Here is a 22,052-nt window from a genome sequence, read left to right on the forward strand (position 1 = left end):
TTTTGCTCTTGCTCACCAACCTTTAACCTTAGTGTACCTCTGACAACTTCACTAATTAAACCCAAGAGGCACAAAATTACAAAGTAGTATGGACAGGTATCATAAGTCTTGGATATGTAGATAAATAGTATTCAAAGCTGACAATCACTTCTCATACCATCGTATTCCTCCACATACTGGTTTTTATAGCTCCCTCTCCCTCATTATTTGAGGAAATTTCTTCAGAATAACTTGACAGCAATTCCTCCTTCATTTGGAAACATAGTTTATATCATCCAGTGCTTATCGTGGGGTTAAGCTATACCTCTGAGAGGCAAACAAAACCTTGAATAAGTTTCCATGGATTTGCCATGAACAAAGCTACAAGGAATATCTTTGAAGGAAACAAAATAGAACCATCCCTCTGGTCAGAGGAATTAAGCCCCAATGCAGCATTCCAGCTGATGAAAGTCAATGTTGCTAGAGGCCAAGAGAGAAACTTGCAGAAAGAAAAACCCATCCATCTTTACAGCTAAAGCTGGGAAGGACTTTTCTACTTTTTTTTTTTTTTTTTTTTTTTTTTTTTTGGGTCAGGACAATTGAACAAAAACTTCCGAACAACTGAAGTTTTTCAGGAGCAGAAGAAACAATTTTAGGTTTTCTGAGATCCAGGAAGAAAATTATAATCAGAGCTATAGAAGCAGCAGCTGTGGCTAGTGTATTCACCTGGGGTGGGGAGAAATTGGAAGTGTGGTTACACTTGCTGCAAAGATGTTACTGCTTTCTCTCTGAGCCACAGGCTACTTGTCTCTCCTGTCTGCTTGCATGGCACTAGTGCACATGCAGTTGTATTAGGAGCTGGATTACAGAACCAAGCCATATGAGAACTAATCTGTTTTTATTAAAAAAAAAAAAAAATCAGCTAGATCAGCCCCGTGATCTATAGCTCATGGGGGTGATCACATCAGTACTAGAGCTAGCACAAGGGGTGCGAGAGGAACAAATGACTGGGGCATTTTTTTCATGAAACTCTGTTCTAGGTAGGGAGTTTCAGCCTCTCTCAAGGGAGAGGTCTGTGCTGCTGTACCAAGTGCTCTGCCCATCCAGAGGAGCACCAACACACAGCAAGCCCTCTCATAAAGCTGCTTGTGATAGGTGGATTTAGAAGTAAAGTGATTTAATTTAAGAAGTTTTATTGTAATAAGCTCAGACTTCCTCAAAAGTCTGGTTAGGTATTAACTAAATTTCAGAAGGGAGTATCAGCCTCATACATCCCATGAATGGCATATATTGCAAGTTGCCAGGGACATTTTCCTTGCTTAGCTCTACAAAGCTTTGGAAAAAGGCTCAAAAAGTCACTATGCATTTTAATGTTAAATACTTTAAAAAGACCTGACTAAATGATCATACAAGATACAATGCAAAAAAATGTGGATTCAATGCAATAGCCACAGAGCTGTGGTGTGAAAGTTTCTGCTTTGTGATTCAATGGCAACATGAAAAAAACCCATGTAATTTACGAATTTATTATTTGATTTTTTTAAACAGTTCGCCTGTTATCAGAAGTCACAATGCCTAATGCCAGGCTTTGCCTGATATATCACAGCAAACTTTGTTTCTGACTTTGCCAGACTCCTGGGCTGCAATCTCTCAACTTTCACCTCTACCTCAGGCAAAACATATTGAGAAACCTTTGTGAGAACACTGCTGTAGTTTCTAAGAACAAACATACTATATAAAAAAAGATAAGTTTTTTATTAAAGTAATATAAAACTACCTGGCATTGATCCTTCAAGAAACTTCAGTGCCCCCATGATTTGGGGAGGGAACTTGATACATGGCAGCTGCATTGAGTATCCATCAGCTGCCCACTGCTACAGGGGAGAGCCTGGGCACCTGGGAACCCTAGAAAGTATGTAAAAATGCTTCAGAGATAGTACGGATAAGAGGGTAAAGGAATTGAGCAGGTGCAGACTCCCTGCAGACATGAAGTAGAGACATGCCATCAATGTTTTCCTGCTATGACCTGCTGTCATGGCCTCACAAACAGGAAAAAGGAAGTTCCTATTCTACCCAGCCACTTTTATTGGGGTCATATCATGACTTTAGAATTTCTGCTACAGAATTTGCACTACAGAATTTTTCCAGACAACTGTTTTCCTTTGATAAGGGTACCAGGGATCATCGGACAGCTCTACTTCACTGGACTCAGGAAAAAGCTGTTTACCTTCATAATTTCCAGCTCCTATCTGAGCTCTTGTCCCAAATCCAAAGAAAAGCAATAGAAAAGTACTCTATACAAACTTTACTGGAATCAGTAAGTCCTGAAGGTCACTCTATAAGCTGTGTAACATGGATAAGCTCCTTGGTGGATTGCGTACTGGGCAACCGCATGAGCACAACTCACAGGCACTATGAAGGTCTGTCCACTGCTATTTGTCCACTGCCATGGATGAACAGGATGTTCTTTCTTCACCTTTGCTGAAGGTCAGAGTATATTTGTGGCAAAAACAAATTAAACCCCACTTCTAGAAGTCCTAATTTCTGCTGTAACTGCAGTCACTCAGTTATAGCTTCTGGGCTTCAAGGTGTTACCCCTTTAATAGATGTCTCCCCACCTGCAGGTGACCTGATTGGCAGGAATGCCACTGCTTCAGGGAGAGAAGGGGGGGGTGGCGGGGAAGAGACAGTCCTCGGGCACTAACAGGCATCGCTGCAGCAGTTTCAGACAAGCTGTCTGACCTTGCCCAGACGAGCAGAGGGAGCACTCCCGTAGTCTCTTCCGTCAGCCTGGCTGCTTGGGCAGCAGCCAGCAGCCGAACAGTCCCAATGCACAGGTGGGAGAAGAGGGAGGAAGGAATCATGTCTTCACCCATCACAGTTATTTCTGCAGAGATGTTCTGACCACAGCTGTGCAGAGTACTGTTCACGCACACCACTGCCAGTGTCATGTGTTGGAAGTTAGGGAACTGATGCATCTTACCCCACACGTAACTCAAAACAGGGAACCTCAGCTTCATCCAACTCCCTGTACCACGCACAGGGAAGTCTCTGCCTTCAGACGTGATTTAGTTGAGCTCCTTCCCCCTTCCCCACTTCACAAGATAAGAAAAGCACAGAAATCATCCCTAAATATGATCTTGTGCATTTCCTCTCCTCCCTTTTCTCTCCCTGTCTTGGAGCCAAAAAGCCCACTCTGAATAAAATCAAACCTGCAAGAGAGTTTGTGGAGGTATGGATATAGGAACCTCAATATTCCATTTCAGTTTGTATTGCTTGTAAAACTAACCTGACTGATAAATGTCTTGCCTCACATGTTAACCTGTCCCTCTTCCCCCACCCACTGTATCCTCTATTTTTCCATCTACTAAACAACTGGTATGTCTCTAAAATCAGTCAAACATAAGAGCATGGCCTTCTGAGACAAACCATAGACAAAAAGAAACAAATTTGCTGTTATGAGTTTTTCAGTGTTCTCTACCAAATTTTGAATCCTAAAGTGAATCTTCTAGCCAAATAATCCAATTTAAATTTCTAGAATATTGAACAATCTTGTTCCTTTTTTGCTTTCTGATAATTTTAGTTGTTACTTTTAAATTGCTTCTGCAACAGTGTTTTTCCAATAAAAGTCCTCCAAAATAAAAAAAAACACCAAAAACTGTTCCTAGGGTGAGATTCTGCTACCCCGTTCATGCTCTGCCTGGTATAAAGTAAGCGGTATTTTTTTTTCTTGCAACTTCAGTATCTTACAGCTCCGTGGAATCTATAGACTGCTTCAGATCTCAACTTTTAATAACCATGTGCAGCTACGACTTGCGTTTGGTACAAAGACCACTGGTACTGTAGAGTTGCTACTTCTGTAAGTAAGAAATGACTAAAAGTAGGGAGAGAGCAGAGGCTTTTCTCCAGTCTTCCCATTTTATCAGGATATCAGCCATAACAGCAAAGCTGAGGAAGAAAGGAACAAGACTGGGCCTTTTTCTTACCCTGAGGTGTGGCTAGGTGAGGTGAGCCAGGGCACAGATTCATCTTGAATTACAAGCTTGTTCCTAAGGAAGCCCTAGGCTAGTACTTCTGCATCCCACTTCTTACCTGCATACGGGAGCAAATTCACAGTTTTATCTCAAAAAAACCCCAGGGTGCTATTTAGTAGGAACAGGTAGGCAGTGGTGAGCTTCAAACATTAGCTAAAACCAAGCATAGAATCCCTTCCCTTGATTTACCACAACTTTACATGTAAAACTCCTTCAATATGGTTCATTCATATCCAGGAGTCGCTATTTAGCGATGGAAGGAAGCTTTACTGTTGAACATAAAGGTTTGTGGGTGATGAGAAGGAAGATGTGAATCTGAGCTCCCTTTTCTCTTCAAGCAAGTCTCATCTGGTTGGGTATCCCCACCTGTCTACATTTCAGCTGAAGTCACATTTATCAGGGAAATATTCAGAAATACAGACAAATGGAGGGCTTGGGACCTCTACTGTCCTTAAAAAATAAAACCATTGGAACTAATAAACAAAACACTGAGTTCTGAAATGAAGTTGTTTTTGCTCACTGCACTGAAAGTGAATGAAGTTCATTTTCAAGGGTAAGAGCATTCTTTGTGGCATACACCTGTAACCACTCTTGAATTTGTATTTCTACCACCTTGGTGGAGTTTCATTATTCCAATAATATTGTAGCTGCCATTCAAATCTCAAATGAATAATGAATAACAAAATCAATTGTCTAGATAAGTGTACTTATAAAATTCCACCGAGCTGGGGGAACCTGGCACAATTTTTTACTCATTCCAGTTGCTTGGGAACATTTCTAATTCTCAGGCTCCCAGATACTCTATATCCAGCATTCAACTTAGACTTCATTTAATCAAAGAAACCAATGTGAATGATACATTTTCAAACTGCTGAAACACCCAGTCCTGAGGGTTTATGAGATTCTCTAAATGGTTTTGGAGTATCTCTGGGAGAAAAATTGCTTTTCTTAGCTCCTTAGCTATAAGCAAACTATACTCAAAGCATGCTGAGGGAAAATATGTAGCTCACAGATAAGTCTGGATAATGGTCTCTTATAGTAGGCCAGCCATTTTAGCAGTACAACAATAGCTCTGTCAGTTGGGGTTGTTGATTTTCATATTTACATGTAGTAATACATTTTTAATTACAGATATAATTGTCTAGTGATGTAGAAATTACACTGCACACCCCAATGAACTTTTCAGGAACATTCACATAATTGTCCGCATACTGCAAGAATAAAATTGTATTTAACATAACTAAACTGTTTTCAGATTTTTTCTTCCACATTATATCTTGGCATTGCTATTATGCTGTTCCAAATAGAGACATCTGCATTTGTCATGGGTATTTTTTTCAGCCTGCAAGCAAAACATACAAAGTTGTGGCTGCCTTAAGAGCATACTCTCAGCTGTTCAGCATAATCACCTTGCAGTGCAGGTCTTTGGCAAGATAACATGTTCAGAAAATTAATAATTTTAAGACTTTTTTCTCTCTGCTTCTGTTAATAAATAAAATTGAGCAATTTACCAACATTGCTTCAAGTCTTTCAAAGACTGATTGCTTCATGATGAAATTGAAAACCTGGATACTTCAAGTTTCCTTTGTGCCTTTTCCACCCTTACAGACTGCAACAAACCCTACGTGGGCCTGAAAACTGCTGACCAGGAGAGGAAGCAATGTCACTAAATGTCACTAACTTCAGAGCAACAAGCCTCTGAAAGGCACCTAGAAGCAGTAAGGCATGTTCTTCTAGTGTTACAGGTAAGAAATACTTATTCCAAGGTTGATAACATATGTCAGAAATATCCCCAAAATCATGTCTCTAGAAACTAGCTCCTATGCCAATAAAATGAGAGCTATGGTCAAAGCAATAGTGTTTGAGAGCCAGACATTTTTAGAAGTGTTTCTGTCCTTTTAATCATTCAAGAAGTTTCATTTTTGTCCCTTGAAACCACAACACGTTTTTAATCCTGCCCCTGACTTAGTAAGAAGCCTATGAGTTTGCAGAGCTCATACGTGCGCAGCTGGCCTCTGTGGAAAACTGGAGCATGGTGAGGTCCTCTTGCAGCATCATTGTGTTTTTCATAAAAGACTAAAATGCACAAGAGAAGCCACCTGCACCTGGACTGTTCGCAGCACTGGGGAAACAACATCTGCACACTTTACTTACAAAGTACCCTGGTTCTGCCCTCCTTAGAGACCAGCAAGGCAGGCTGCGTATATCATGGAGCTGAAGGCAGTAGACTTCATCACAGAGCATCTAGAGCTGTTGGCTGTGATAGGCAAGCCCAAGAATTATGGCTTTGTGATGCAAAATTTCTTCATACATGCGAAATGTAAAATTGGGATATCTCACCCTGCAGTGTTCCTTCCGGCATAACACCCTTGCTGGCCTAGTGATGCCACAGCACACCCAAACTCCAGCTCCACAGCGTGTGGCAGACCTCAAGCTTGCTCCTCCACCAGCACCCTGACAGGTCCCCCTCTGCAACCCGGAGAGAGGCCACCAGGCCATGAGATATATTGGGTATAGTTCCCACTGGCAAAGCCTAGTGCTGTGCCCAGGCGATGAAGCTCTGCCGGACATCAGCCAGCATCAGGCTGTCTCCTGTGCAGATGGACCCATCCTGCTGCAAAGCATTCATCCATATTCCCCTCCCCCCCTCCCCGCTAATTTCTCATTCTTGATCTCAAAGCCTTTTTTTATTATTAAATGTTCTGGGGATATATTGCAAGACTTGCCTTTCATCTCATTCTTGTGTATTGAGTTAGAAAATAGATTTCTGGGTGGGACTGGTATCTCGTGGCCGATTTCTCAGCTTTTCCATTTCCATCCTCAAATACAATGCTTAAGTGACATCTAATGATTTTAGGCAGACTTAATGTAAGCTCTCTATGGCAGACACTTGCCAGAGTTTGTGCTTGGCAACCTCCAAGTGCTTTCCAGATGCTACTGCAATATAAACAAATTAAAGGGAGGAAAAAAAGAAAATTAGTGCCTGATATACAAGTGCAAAGTCCTCACAGACAAGGATCCTACACTCAGTCTCAGCTTGGTGGTAGCAACTGAGAACATCTCAGCACACAGCTGGCTAACTGTACTCTGAAGCATAACCATCAGTTACCCAGTTCTCTTTCGGCACGCTGACCAGCGTGGGGAAATAAAAAAAGGCAAAATAAAAACAAGCAAAATAGACCAAATATATCTCAGCCACCTAAGTTGGCAGGAGTTTCCCGCAGGCCTACCTTCATTCTTCTGAAATGGATAGAGGAAACAATTGTAATGTAGCACCAGACAAATACTGACATCTGTCTAAGGGGACTGAGTGATGCTGACTGAGACAAGCTCAGGCACACTGCGGCCCTGTGATACAAAGGGGTACACAGAGCTGTGCCTGGCAAAGTAGAGAAAGGCCAAGATTCCTATACAAAAACCTTTGCACAAGCAGAGGCCTAGACCTAAACCTCTCCTCCATCGCCAAATTCCGCACCATTTGAAACAGATTTCACCTGGCGCCAAGAAGCTATTTGACAACTCTTAATATTATTACTCACATTTCTCCTGAAATAACATGATCACTTTACAAGTAGACATATTAACATGTATTTTCCCCCACCTTACGTATCCAATGTACTTTGGTAGCTGGCAGTGCAAGAGCAGGCTGCCAAGTAGGATGGGACCAGAATAGCCAGCTGGTACCCCTAGGGGTACCAAAGGGCAGGAAGTGGACATGCAATTCCCCAAAATGGGTCTAAGCACTGCTGGAGAAAACAGAGGAGTCATCATAGTGCCCAGCTACAAATATCCTGAAGTTTATATCTTAACCTCAAATGATGAAAACGTTTGAACCTTTCCTGGTCTTTGTAATAACTAACAAAATGAAGTAATGGGGAGGCACTGATGTCTGGGGAGCAGACTTTCATTTGAAGGTCTTTCACCACAACAGAGGTACCATAGTCAGCCTCGAAGCAAGGAGATACATTTTTATGTTTGTATCCCATATCCTTGCTCCTCGAGTGCCCTCTGGCAAAACAGTGAAGGGCAGTGAGAGCTGGGTACCTAATTACTTTTCAAAATCCTGCCTTTAGATTTTTCACACCCTCTGCATCTCTAGAGAGGAGAGAAAAATAAAACAACAACAACAAAAATACCAAGCAGGCTCAGCGCTTCCCTTGTGTTACAAGCTTAGGTAACTTATGGTGGCAAATATATGAAAATTTACTAGGCGTTTTAATGCCAATAACGTGCCAGATATAAAAGGCTTGTCTACATGTTTACCCTGGCAAATCACCCTTCATTTGTATGTGAGTATTAGAGTTGCCTAGACATGCAATATATCATTACATGGGAAAGGTTAGGGCTGGAGGAAAAAAAAAAATCTGATGATTTCCGGTAAAAAGCCTTTTTTCCATGGAAATCAGATCTACTTAATAGGAAAGAAAAGGTCAAAACCACAATTTTTATTGACAAAGAAGTAATAAACTGAAAGGTTTGGGGTGTTTCTGAACAGCCTTAACAAGACTTACTGGTTTTGCAAACTACTTCAAGTTCAAGAGATAAACCTGTTATTTATGAACCTTTGTATCTAAAGATCCTTTGCCAAACAAATCATCCTGAACTAATCTTGAACTCCAGGTTTTCAATCTCATATCCTTAGTACACTGTAGGATACACTGCAAAACATCCTTAAAGCACAGTACAAACATTCACAATTTTTAATCAATAAACTGGGAGAGTTTTCTTTTCAATGAAATGAACAGGATGTTCACATTGAGCCTCACAAAGATTCTGTCATGTGGTTAATATTAAGGGAGCAGATTTTCCTGTCTGCAGAATAAATGAAGGATAAATATAGTGAATCCTGGATACTATGGAGGCTATCAGTTTTTATATCCAACTAAATATAGGTGCTTTGAAATTTTCAGGGGATCCCAATGAGAATTAGGATCTCCTCATTCCAGAAGTCAGAGTGCAAGTGACTGGTTCCTAACAAAAAATATCCATAGCTATTAAGCTCACAACACATAGCTGAATGCTTTTTTCTAATTATGTTCAGGAATCAGTGATACAAATCACACTTTCCAATTTAATACCAAATGAAACAAGGATCTTCAGAAATGTTCACACTTTAAGAACAAAAGAAAAATAATTTTGTTTTGTAAGCTTATCTTTTCCTATCAGTACTGTTCCCACTGGATATTTCATTAGGTTGCTAACTCAGCTAAAAATTGAAAGCCAAGGAAAACTAACAAGAAGTTCATTACATTTCCAGCCAAGTCTTTCCAAAGAAGAGCTCCAAATAATCTCTTGACACCTGAACTGGTATCTACCTCCAAAGAAGCTGATACTCCATAGGAGGTATCAGTGGCTCCTCCAGTAAGGAGGAAGATTTTCTTGGTCTGCATTGTAGGTCTCAAGGTTTAACCACAACTCTTAATAGGACGGAAATAGCATGAAGACAAGCTGCCTGGGAACTTGACTTGACCATGAGCCCAAGCACTTGTTTCCAGCTCTCCTGCTGACATGCAATGAGAGGATTATCCTGTGATTTCATCTCTCTGCTGGTGTTCCTTCTATGTCTGCCTGATTTTTGTCCCAGTGAGAGATCATGTCCCACTGATGCACAGGTCTTGGTCAAGCATGGCATGGATTCTGGGGGTTAAATCTCCTAAATAAAAATCATTTCTTTACCCATGCCTGCTTATAATGGCAGCAAGGTGCTAACAGCTAAAGACAGACTGTTAGGGTACACACAGTGAGTTGCATAGCCTCCTACCTCTGTGTGAAGCAACACTGGTGCTAATTAATACCTTGGCTGGTAACTTCAACAGATTAAGCCAAGAATTGAACAGACAAGGAAGAGTTCCTTATATAAGCCTATTGGGACTACCCAAGATGGGGTGAATCACAGCCAGGCAGAGAGGAGGAGGATTTTATTTTGTTGTTCATTAAGATGAATTTGCTGTATAGATAAAATGGGGGATGTTCTGTATCTTTGGTTGCAATAACTTTTAATAAACCTTAAAATTGTACTCCTTCCCCCTCCCCCCCTCAAAAATGTATACACATCTGTGCCTAACTTACAGCCTGGTTGCTCAGAACTACAGAGAAATTACTGCTTCCCTCAAATAATCTGAGGGAAAGTCAGCTTGGAGGCTTCAGAGCATTTCGAGTCACAGATACCCACTCAAGGTACTAAATAATGCAGTGTAAGAAGCGATTCTCCTGCACAGCAAGGTAAAGGAAGGAATGCTGCTTTGAGCTGAAGGAGGCAATTAAGGTAGGGCTGCAAGGAGACCCTCAGGATGAATTTTCAATGTTTTCTGCAAAGTCGTCTCCCCCTCGTCACCTTTTCACTGACTAATGGCAGCAGAGGAACTGATGGATGCTGCTGTGCTTTTCCCCTACCACTTATGCTCTCATGGGCAGCAGCAAACAGACACAGATGAAGACTAAGCAGAGCACTCTTCGGATAAAGGTGCCCAACTGCGACTAAGGTGTCTGGTGCTCTTGTTCCTGCTGTTTGTAGTCTTTACAGATGAGCATCAACAGCACAGGACGTACAGCAATACACTTCAGGAGCAGCTGGTGGGCCAGTCTGTGTAGAGCCATCCCCCACAGTGCTGGCACAATGTGGAGGGACTGGCAAACATAAAAGTCCTTGGGGGGCAGGAGGAACAAAGACATAACTGCTAGGAGTGGGCCACAGCCAAAAATATTCTTGCTTTTCTCTTTCCTACCCCAAGTCATAATATTTGGGGCTCTAGCCTGATGAGGAGTTTTCAGTGAGTCACGTATATTAATTAAACGCTGAGCTCCAGATTGAGGGTAAGGCTCCTCTCACCATGTGTTGCCACAAGTAATGAGGGGAAAATCCTGTACAACATATGTGGCAGTAAACTCAAGCTACAGCTGGAAAGGGAATGGAGGCCAGAAGTGTCTTGCCACAGATTACACAAATAGTCAGTAGGAAAGTCAAAAACTAAAAGGTGACCTCCCCCCCGCCCCATGCTTTATTCACCCAACTGTTGTCTTGGTACACTTTCCATGTACTACCTACAGTAGGAACAATTCTCACACATTGGGATTTCTTACAGCTTCCTATTAAAGGTACCCATTGGAAATGTCAACATATCAAAAATGTGGCAAATACCGAATCCACTATCTTTATTGAGTGCAGGAGCACATTCCTATGCCTCTGCTTAAAACACTAATTCCAAACAGAAATACAGTAATGAGACCATGACCAAATTCTACTCTCTAGGAGCCAGAATAAATCCATTGCTTTCTAGCGTTTCATAGGCACACAGGAGAGCAGAACTCTAGTTTAAGATCATTATTTCTGTCAGAATCGTTGTTCATATGAATGTGGGCTGAGGTTTTACCAGGCTGTAGTACCCAATTTGCATCCTGATTAGCTCGGATTTGCAAGTAGGAATCCATGTCTCAAATGCATTCAGACAAGAACTGGGGTTACATTTCCTAATCCGCTGAAACGGCAGAGGTGGAAGCACTCTGCTTGCAGACCGGTGTGCAAAGGCTCAAAAACCCACCAAGCAAGTGATCTAGCAAACCTACTCAGCTGACTCATCTTGTTTGTAAGCCTGAACATGAGTCTGGAGAAGTTCCTCAAGCTGCACAGTGGAAACCTATCCCCTTCACCCAGGGTAAGAATCCAAACTAATGATATGCTACACAAAGAAGGTGGAGGAGCAGAGGGTATTGGAAGTGGCGTCCTAGGCATGCCGAACCCTTCCTAAGTAATTCTACAGCTCTTTGATTAAAATACAAGTTTCTGAAACACACAGAAATAAGCTGAAGAGTCTGTACTGTGTGATACTTCACTAAGAAGGGCAGGTTTTGCACTTTACAAATAATTAAAAACCCCAAATCAGCTCAAGTACAAAGTCCAGCTTGGCTTCACCTGTTTATGTCCCAGGAAAGAACATAGAGGATCTACGTTTTCTGTGTAGCAGTGGTTTTCAACCTGTGGTCTTAAGAGTGTGACTTGTGTTACATTTGAAACAAATCAAGAAAGAAGAAAAAAAGCAGCACATAAAAATAATATTCATGTGTGGCCTGTGCTACTAAACAAAAACAGTTCAGGATCCTACCCTGCAAAAAAAAAAATTAAAAACCACTGCTATAGAATGTAGAATCAGTGAAAAAAAGACATGAATTTCCTCATGTAAACTGAGAGCTTAAGTCTTTTTGACTCACCTTCTGCTACCGATCCTGTGTTTCCACAGATTAAACAGAGTGCTTAAGTAATTTGGAATCTTAGGTTGATAGGCTGAATCTCTGCTTCACATTAAGAGTTCATAGAAGGCAAAGGGCTGCATGATTTATAGACATCAGACCAAAGAATTCAGTGCACAACACTCTGCAGCTGGCAAAGCTGTAAGGCAGACAGGTTCAGTTTTGTTTTACATTTTCCTAGATGTTGAAGTTTTATTGTGCTTGTATGCAGTACTTCTACAGGTATTCATCTCCCATTCTCAACAGTGGTCTTCCTATGCCAGATAGAGTCTAACAACAAGGCCAGAAACGACCCCTGCTAAAAAGATTCATTAAGCCAAACCACAATTTTGTAAGTCATGCTAAAAACCAGCCACAATTCATTGCCACCAGCAAAGTCTTTCTGCTGTATCTCCCATGCCTTCCCTCCTGTGCATGTTGTACTAAACACAGGACAATTTTTATTCCTTTTAATTACGTGCCTTGATTTCCAAGTCCTTGTTTAGCATATGACTGTTTACTAGTGTTAATACAAGTGCCACCTGGGGAACAAATTCTGATAGATGGAAATAGAGCTAAGGCAAACCAAAGCTTCACATTAGAGCACCTAATGAGGTGCTTGCACATCCTTAAATCTAGTGCTCTTGAAAGTAGTAGTACACCATATAAATTCTGATATGCATAGTCCAGAAACAAATTATTGTTGAGTAGAACAGCATAATTCTAATCTACACCAGCTGAAGATCTATTCATATGAATGAAAGAGACTGACAATTTAGGAAACATTATTTTGGTAAAGTTTCATTGATTTCCAAGACAATGCACTTAAATTAGTAAAACACAAATGAAGACATATTTCCATAGTTATAGAGGCAGAAGATTCCAGTAGAGCTTATTCTCTTGTATTTAAAGAAAAACACTACACTGGTAGAAGCAGCTTTCTACCAGTATAAGAGAATTCCTGCCTGGAAGGCCTCTTTGCTCTAAGTAAGGCATTGTAAAGCCAACCATTACTTGAAACACTTGAAGCATAACCACACCTAGACCAGCCACAGGAGAGATGTTACTATACAGCAGGGCTGTATAACATATCCTGTTCCCACTGTGTCCTGTTCCCTCTGGGAACTGATCCTTTAAGATTTATTTCATCATTTCTAACCTATTTTTTCACTTCCACTCAGTTTGTCTCAGGGTTGGTATTTAATAACATGAAGAACACAGGTGGGCTACCAAGCTGCCTCTCAACAGCTTCTGCTGAAAAAACTTGAGACAGCAGGCTGGAGCTGACTTTGCAAAGCTTGGTTTTTAATAACCCAGTTCTCTCTTCTTTTTAATTTGAAGGACTGGATTACTCCGAGAAGTAACCATGTGGGTTAGTGTCAGAACTCTGGGCAGCCCCAGCACTGGGCTGCCTCTGCAAACCATAGCTCCTGTTCACTCTGTGCTGTGCTTTTCTTGCTTCATTCATTATTGTCTTTATGATGATAGAATTGTAGACACCTACTTCCTTTTATTACCCAGCTATTCTAGGCAACACAACCCCCTCTTTCTGCTTCCAGATAGCTTACAAATAATTAAAGAGTAGTTAAAAGCTACTGCCAACTGTGTTGCTTTTTTCCCCCCTATTAATAAAAACATATTTTTAAGATCTTGTGATGCATCACTGAAACGGCTATTGATTTCACTGGAATCAGGTTCCAGGCCTTTTCCTCTAGAATGTTCTTATTTCTCATCTTCAAACATTTGTTTACAACCGTTTTGTCATAACCTCTAATTTTGTTCCATATGCGTCCATGATGAGGCAGAGTTAATATTACAGTCCCATCTAGAAATTCTTCTTCCATCAAAATCCTCATTTTTCCTGGCATAGAAAAAAGTCAACTTTTTTAAAATTATAAGCTTTTAGGAGTAAGACATGATCCAGAATTAGCAGATGGAAAAGGAATCTCTTCCCCCCCCCCCCCTTTCATACTTCCCTGGCATTTTTATAAAGTTGGAAGCATTGTTTTCACCCTAAGAAGGTGTTTCATGCAAACCAAAATAAGTATGCCCTGTCCAGATTTCTGAGTTTTATTGTTTCATTTCAAAACCAGAACAGGACTGGAACTGAACTGTGAGACACTTATGAGGAGCTCAAATAATTCATTTGGAAATCATTGAATTTAAAAGATTGAAGCACCTTGGCAAGACTAGGACAGTGAATGAGAATTTTCTTCAATCAGCCAGAATCTCTCATGTCCAGGGTTAAGAAGTCTTTGCTCAGCTATATTATGACCATCCATAAACTCTGTAGACAACTAGTCCATGAGTGACTGAGTGCAAGAAATGAATATAAATTTTCAGAGAGCTGAAACCATCATTTATAAAGTATTCTCTCTGAAGTGAATAGAAAGAGTACCAGTGACTGAAGAGGCATTTCAGTGGCATAGATCTGACATATGATACAGTCCTGTCTGAATGGCAAGGTGAAGTTCCTGGTACCCAAGATGAGATCCCTAGCTAAGCATACCACCCTAAGTTGAGTCTGGTACTTGATATGCCACTGGAGATTTCACATCATAGGACACCACTCTACTGTGCTTAGATTTGAACTTAAAAGCAAAGTGTTAAATACTATCATTAATACATATTAAGACATAATTCACATGTACACTAAAGTCTTCAAAACTACATTAAGATTTGGAACTACTGTACTTCAGATATACCTTGGTTGTAACTATGACAGAAGAAAAAGCTTGCCTGCAGTCAGTTGTACCAACAGAATTAAGCAGAAAAGAGCAGCAGCAAGCTGAGTAGAGAATTGGTTAAAAATTGGAAAACAAATTGTGAGAGGTAATGGTTTATGAAAGAAGCAAATGGGATAGGGGAGATCCTTCTTGTTCTCTATCAGTTACTTAGATGAAGGAATAAGAAACTATGAATCACAAAATTTGCCTAAACATTAGCATAAGAAGAGAAATTGGGTTCCAAATGCTGTTCCAGCAGCACTTTGACACCAAAGCCTAGCAAGTAGAATTTAACACAGATAAGTGGATTTTGCATAATGGAAGTTAAATATTAATTGTAACCACAAAGTGAAGAACAAATAATGCAGACAACAGATATTAAAAGGATTAATGAAGTGTAATAGATTGTTTTCCCCCCTCAGCTGCATTGTAAGAGCAAGAAAATGGGAGAGTAAGGTGCTTAGCTGACCACAAATCCTGTCTAAGTTATGCTACACAAAAAAACCCACCTATACTTACTGCACTAAATTCAGTTTCTTCTCATTATTTAGGGGAAGCATTTATGCAAAGAAAGTGTGTAGAGTATGTGTTAGCACTGTTGCTGCCAGATAAGAATTCCCATGAACTTTTGTTTCCTCACTCGTTACAGAAGACATACCATTAAATGTATAAGTAGTTAAATATATATATATATAATCCACAGGTTTATTATTTCCCCTCCCAGGTGCTTATTTATGAAAGTTCCCTTAGGTTGGAGTAAAGCATATTCATTCCCCATATTTCTAAGTAAGCACACATGTCTGTGATTATTACTGATGGGAAGAATTATGCAATAGCAATGCAGAGCAGGGATCGTAAACAATAAGACACAACAAGCTGTAAGCAAACACACAAGTGCAAGTGATGGTGTTGCTAACAGCTAGTAAGCATATAAATTTAGTGCTCCTGTCGTGTTCTGTGACATTAGGGTCAAGCATATGAAAGAGATTTGTATAGCTGATTTAGAAACCCCATACATTTCTTCTGATACAGCATTAAAAGGCTTCTAGCAGAGCTCAAGATACAATATTAATGTGGTAAGCCATTCTATTCACAATGGTGCGTTGTCATTTTTAGTAAGGACAGGTCTACAACCCTAGGAAATTTGTTTTCTTGTTAACATATTTCTTCTCTCAGTCTACCTTCCAATGAAGTAGTTTTCTTTACCTTGACTATTTTCTGTCTCACTGTCTCTGGCTTCTCAAATGGCTGGTCAAAATGTTTTTAAACCTCATTTCAGCCATCAAAACATATCACTTTATCAATTAAATTAAAAAGATGTAAATTTTGAAAACAACAACAAAAAAAATTGACCTCCCCACACTGTCTATCCTGTTAAGCTCTAGTTTACGTTAGAAAGTACTGCTTGAACAAGGAACAAAACTAAAAAAGAATCTATAGTCTAGCTATTAAGACACTAATTTCTGTTCTTGTCCCTTAGACAAAGATTCCTTCCCCCAGATGATGAAATTTTTGATTATTGTTTCAGAGACAACAAGTTCTGTCAAATCCATGAATCTGGCTCTCAGAGAGACCCAATTTTAAGTTCCAGCACCAAAAGTGATCTGAGAAGTGGCCTTTTCTGAGAAACAGCCTTTTTCAAAGTGGATAAAGAACCCCCCCCACCCCCCCCAAAAGGTTTTGAGGAACAAAATCAAACTCAGGAGTTTTTCACTCTAGCGTGCAAACAAGTTTCTAGAGTTCTGAGGTTCCCTTCCACTCCCCCCAAAAAACAAAACAAACAAAAAAAAACCTGAATGCTTTTACAGTCAGTCCCTACACCTAGCTTTTAAATAAAGAACCTGTTAATGTCTTGAATTAGACACGACCCTGCCTAATCTGCAGCCATAATAGTTTTACATAAACCTCTTACAGATGCTTCCTTTTTTGAAAAAGTATGTCATGATATTTAATAAAAGTTCAAGACAGTAGAAAGATAAGCAACATAACATGGTTTCTTTTCCATTTATCTTTGCTATAATTGGATGTTTCATTCCCTTTTCGTACTTTTAAGGAGGAATGTTTCCACATATTTAGGTGCTAACTAGCCTTTGTAGATAAAGGTCTTGGATATTTTCCCCCCTCAGATGATAGTGGTTCAGTCAGAATCTCTTACAAACAATATTAACAATTAATAGTAACAATAGACATATCTACAGACAGGTTCCAAGAGTAACAAAGAAATTCTTTGTTTCTCGAGAATTATCCTAATGTGTCATTGTCTGTCAGAAATAGCCACTGATAGGACAGGACATCGTCCTCTGCAATCTCTCTGATACCATGATGCTTAAGGACAAATAGAATTATCTGCAGGATCTGAATTTTACCAGAGAAAACTCAAGTTGCATTGAGGGGCTTTTTAAATCCAAATTTCTTTGCTATTTTGGGATAGCACAGCAGCCTTTCCATTTCTCTCAAAGGCTGTTAGGTTGGGACCACAGTTTATAGGAAAGGAAATTTGCAAATACTGAATCTGAGTGCAGCTTTGAAATCACTTATCTCTCCTTTATAAGGGAGAGTCATTCCATATCCCACATTGTGGGCACATCATTTAAAGATGAGTCAAGGTGTTTCTTCCCAGTTTAAACAGAAAAATGAAAAACCCACCTACAAAAAAAATCTGCTGTCCATTTAAAGAAAAGTGTCCGTTCTTTACAAGACTGGTATAACAGATAGTCTTGACCAGAACTCAGAACGCGTGCTTTGTATTTTTGCTAATGAATGACTGAACCAGTAATAGAAATTTTGATAGACAACAGTGAAATAAAGAGTCCTATTCAACTGCAGATTGTATTTGTATCCAATACAGTGGTGTTTTCATGATGCATTGCAACCCTGGGCATAGTATATCATCTGAACAGCATGAATATGATTACAACTCAGAGTCAAAGAATGACTCTATGGACCACCCTTCAATTTGAAATGTATTAAAAAAAATCCATTTCTTTGCATTAATTGAACTTCTAGTGTTTTTCAGTAGTTGGGTCACAGCTGCTGGGCCAGATTCGTAGCTAATATAAATCAACATAGCCACTGGAGCTCCAAAGTACATCAGCAAAGGACTGTTTACATCAGCAGTAGTGGACTAAGATGAGTGAAAACAACATAGCACCCCAATTGGTCACTGAATTTTTATCCCAAATAGGGGAGGGGGCAGAGGGGAAGAGCAGAGCAGAGTTTAAAAATAGTTGATTGAGCACAGACTACAAAAAGCCATTGCAAGTCCAGTTAGGGAATACACTTCTGAAACTTATTTCTCTTTAACCCTCTAAAACTTAGATGTCTACTTAAACTAATCCTCTGGATATTCTCTCCTGCTAAAGATCTGTAGTAGACAAATGAACCATCTTCTGGATGTACTAACTGTTCTCCAAAGATAACAGACAATGTTTATGCACTAAATCAGGCTACTCAGCTGAAGCTAAGCTTCAGCTGAATGTTTTTTAACCCTCTGCAAGTAACAGACTTGGTTCAATTTCTCTACCCTTTCCATATTATCCATTACAACCAATTACAAAAACAACAAATGCTAGATACAGGGTGAATAATTTCTTGTACATTGAGAAAGTTTGGTTTATGGACAGAAGTTTGAGAAAGCATTATTCCTTTTCTCATCCAAAAATCATACACTAGGAAAACGACTAGGAAAACCGGAAGGAACACTGCACATTGCAATATTAATATGAACCCTTCAAAACTAAGGAATCATCTATTTAAGTCATCTGCAGAAGAGAATTGCAAAGAAACTTCCTGTATTAACAAACCACACAGCAAAATGCTAATGGCCAGAAATCTGAGCTGTAGCTAACCGATCTCACTTCTATGGCTTATAGCAATTAGATAAAGACTTTGGGCAGGAGACCGTAAAAATAAATTTATCCAAGACATAATTAAACAGGCATTTGGGTCACAGAGGAAGTTCTCAGAACCAAGCTTCTATGCTCAGATAAGGTGCAAGTCTCCCATGAAATCATTTGCAAACTCATCCTAATCTCTGCAAACATCTGTTTCATCCAGATCTTCTCTAGATGAATAATAATCAGCCTTTGTTTTTGTAGCAAGTCATTGGAATGTCTCAAAGGTGCAGCAGGTCACTTTAAAAGAGTCCCGTTGTTTCTGCTTAGATCCTGTTCTTACTGCAGAGGAACAGCAACTTGACAGCCAAGAAAGGACAATGCTGATGACAAAACTTCTGTTCTGATATTAGCACACCTGTACATGTATGTTTAGGAGACATTCTGGAACAACAATGGAAAATGAGGAAATGCTGTCCAAGTACTAGCAAAAAAAAATTCAGTTTGTGGGCATACTCAGAACAGAGCAAGCAAAATGACACAAGTGAGCCTGGCTGAATGAGTGAGTCATCTCAGATCCACATTAATGTTCACAAAACGCCTTCAAGTCCCCCTTCCCCACGGCCATCCTGAATAGAAACGCTGCACTTTGCGAGCTCAATCTCATGAAATCTTAATTCACAAAAGAGCTTGGTTTATTAACTATGGCTCATGCCCTCAAAAGGTTTCACCTATCCATATGAATTCCCCACCACATATGTCAAGGTGAATTATGACCAGTGACAATTTTCCTATATATTTCCTACACTTCTATATGCTCATGTTTTTTAGACACCACACAAATCAAACAGGCATAAAAATGAATCCCATGTTCAGAGACTGGCAAATGTACCCATTTATTTAAAACTTGCTTACATGGCTAGACTTGTTTTTTCCAACAGTCCCTCACAGGACAGGATTGATTCTGCCTTTCCCAGGCAAACTTTGTTACATTTCAACCAGCATCGCAAGGCGCCCCCCCACCCCGGTCAAAACTCAGAGACTACGCTGAGCTTTTGCAGTTTTGGCTCTGTTCTCATGCTGACAAGATAAGGGATTAAAAAGCTTCTTAAATCTAAGAATATCTCACTGCCAAAACACTTTTCTTGATTAAATAGAGAAATTCAACATACCCCTAAAGAGATGGTCAATAAATAGGATGCTCTCCAAGCAGCAAGTGTCAAATGTATTCCTGTGTGGAGTACTAGAGACATCTATATTTTGTTAATGTCCCAACTCAAGAGGTGATGTAAATAACTCATAGGCTTATTTTAGAAGAAAAGAAAATTTTGCTTGCCAGTGATGTCCCTTTATCTTTTCTCTTTGCTCTCCATCCCCTCTGCCCTCCCAAAAAATCCCCCCCCCCCAAAAAAAAAAAAAAAAAACCACATGCTTCCTGTTAGGGGAGAAAGGAATAAAATGTGTTTGTGTAGCTTGGTTTTAATTCTCCTATTTCAGTTGTCAGCAGGGCTTGACCATTACCTAAATGTCCATTCCTCTCTCTTCAAAATGAGAAGCAGAGCACTCCACTGGGGAATATCTTGTTCTGCTTCATTAGATGGCTGAATTCAATGTACATTTGCTCCAATGAACCTCAGCTTCAAATTTACATAACTAACAGTGAATGCTCCAACATGCCACATCAAAATCATCAAGAATCCCCCAATAGAGGCCTTCAAGGAGTACAAACTATGTCCCAAAGTTACTCTTTACCTTTCTCCCATATACCAAAATCTAAGTGTATTGGAAGTGACCTCCCATGACATTTTTGTTATGGACAGCAAGGATCTAAATTGATCTTACCAAAACACACTGACCAGAGATTAATAGGGGATGCAGATTTCAGGACTACAGGAGACCTCCTGAACAGCACAGGCTATGCTGTGCTCATTCCTTCACTGAAACATTCCGTCTGAAGAAAAACTTGAAATCTAAGTTTAAAATTTCCAGCAGAAAAATTTGCCATTCAGATGTCTGAGCAGTTCATGTTTAATGGCCTAGGATATATCATCATTTATACAAATGACCTAATGTTGTTTTTCAGATTCAGACTGTAAATAAAAATTCTTTATATCTTTCTAAGATAGACTTAAAGCAGCATGGTGGATTGTTTTTTGTGGTAAGGTCAGATTCAAGTTTCACCATACCCCTAGATGTCCAGCTACCTCAAAGCACAACAAAGACTAAATGTGAGACTCATCTTCTCTCTGGTCTTACCCCAACCTCAGAAATAACAGATTTTAAAGCAGTAATGGATTTTAACTACAAAATCAAATCCTGGTATTCCCTAGTTACACAGACAGTATTTACTCTTATCAGCATTCTTTGTACCCAATAAATTTTGTTTTGCTACCCAAATAACTCTACTGCCTTAAGTGGAGTTAATCTCTATAGATGACACTGCACTAGTGATTTAAACAGAACTTCTCACCCAAGTCATGCGAATCAAGGGTCTTCAGCATGCTCAAACCCTGTTATAATTATTCATGGTGGGTCTTCAAAACTGTTGTAAACAGAGCACACTTCTATAAAGATGAGCCCATAGGAACAAATTTTTTCTTCCCAAACTGAAGATTTGCTAAAACAGCTGGAACCTCTGGGGGCCTACACAAAATTCAGGCACAGGGGATTCAGCATCAAAGGTCTGTCTCACAGTCAAAGGCTGACTTCATGAGCTGACATACTGCAGCAGTCATTTTGGATTCCCCTTTCATTATTACCCACATCTACTCATAACAGCTTGAAAAGTCAGAGAATCAAATGGTGACTTTAAAAGATGAGGGCTTACACAGGAGTGCCAATGTCCTGAGCTGCCCTAAAATTTAAGTCAGCTAATCTGCAGAGACAGGCCATCCTTAAATAATTAAATGGGGTTTCACTCCTTAGTTCAAGGCACTGAAACTAAATGTGATAATCTACCAAGATAAAGGGCATCATTTGGATAATTCATTAAAAAAAATTGCAAGCTATTCACAGTAGTTATCTTTGAGAAATTCAGTTGCAAACAGTATAGAATAACTGACTTCATCTGCTTCCTCCCCTAGTGAAATTTCTGGGTTTCATGGCTTATATAAAAGAACTATAAATGATGAATTCCAGCCATGCTTGCTGGGCATGGTGAGAAAACAGTACAAAGAAAGATAAGCAACTGTAGTTATGCAAATCTTGCCTGCTGTATCTTTTGCGAAGGTTAGCAACAATGCAGTTGCACCAAGTTT

Source organism: Dromaius novaehollandiae, chromosome 7 (genome assembly GCF_036370855.1).
Source record: "Dromaius novaehollandiae isolate bDroNov1 chromosome 7, bDroNov1.hap1, whole genome shotgun sequence".
NCBI classification, from domain to species: Eukaryota; Metazoa; Chordata; class Aves; order Casuariiformes; family Dromaiidae; genus Dromaius; species Dromaius novaehollandiae.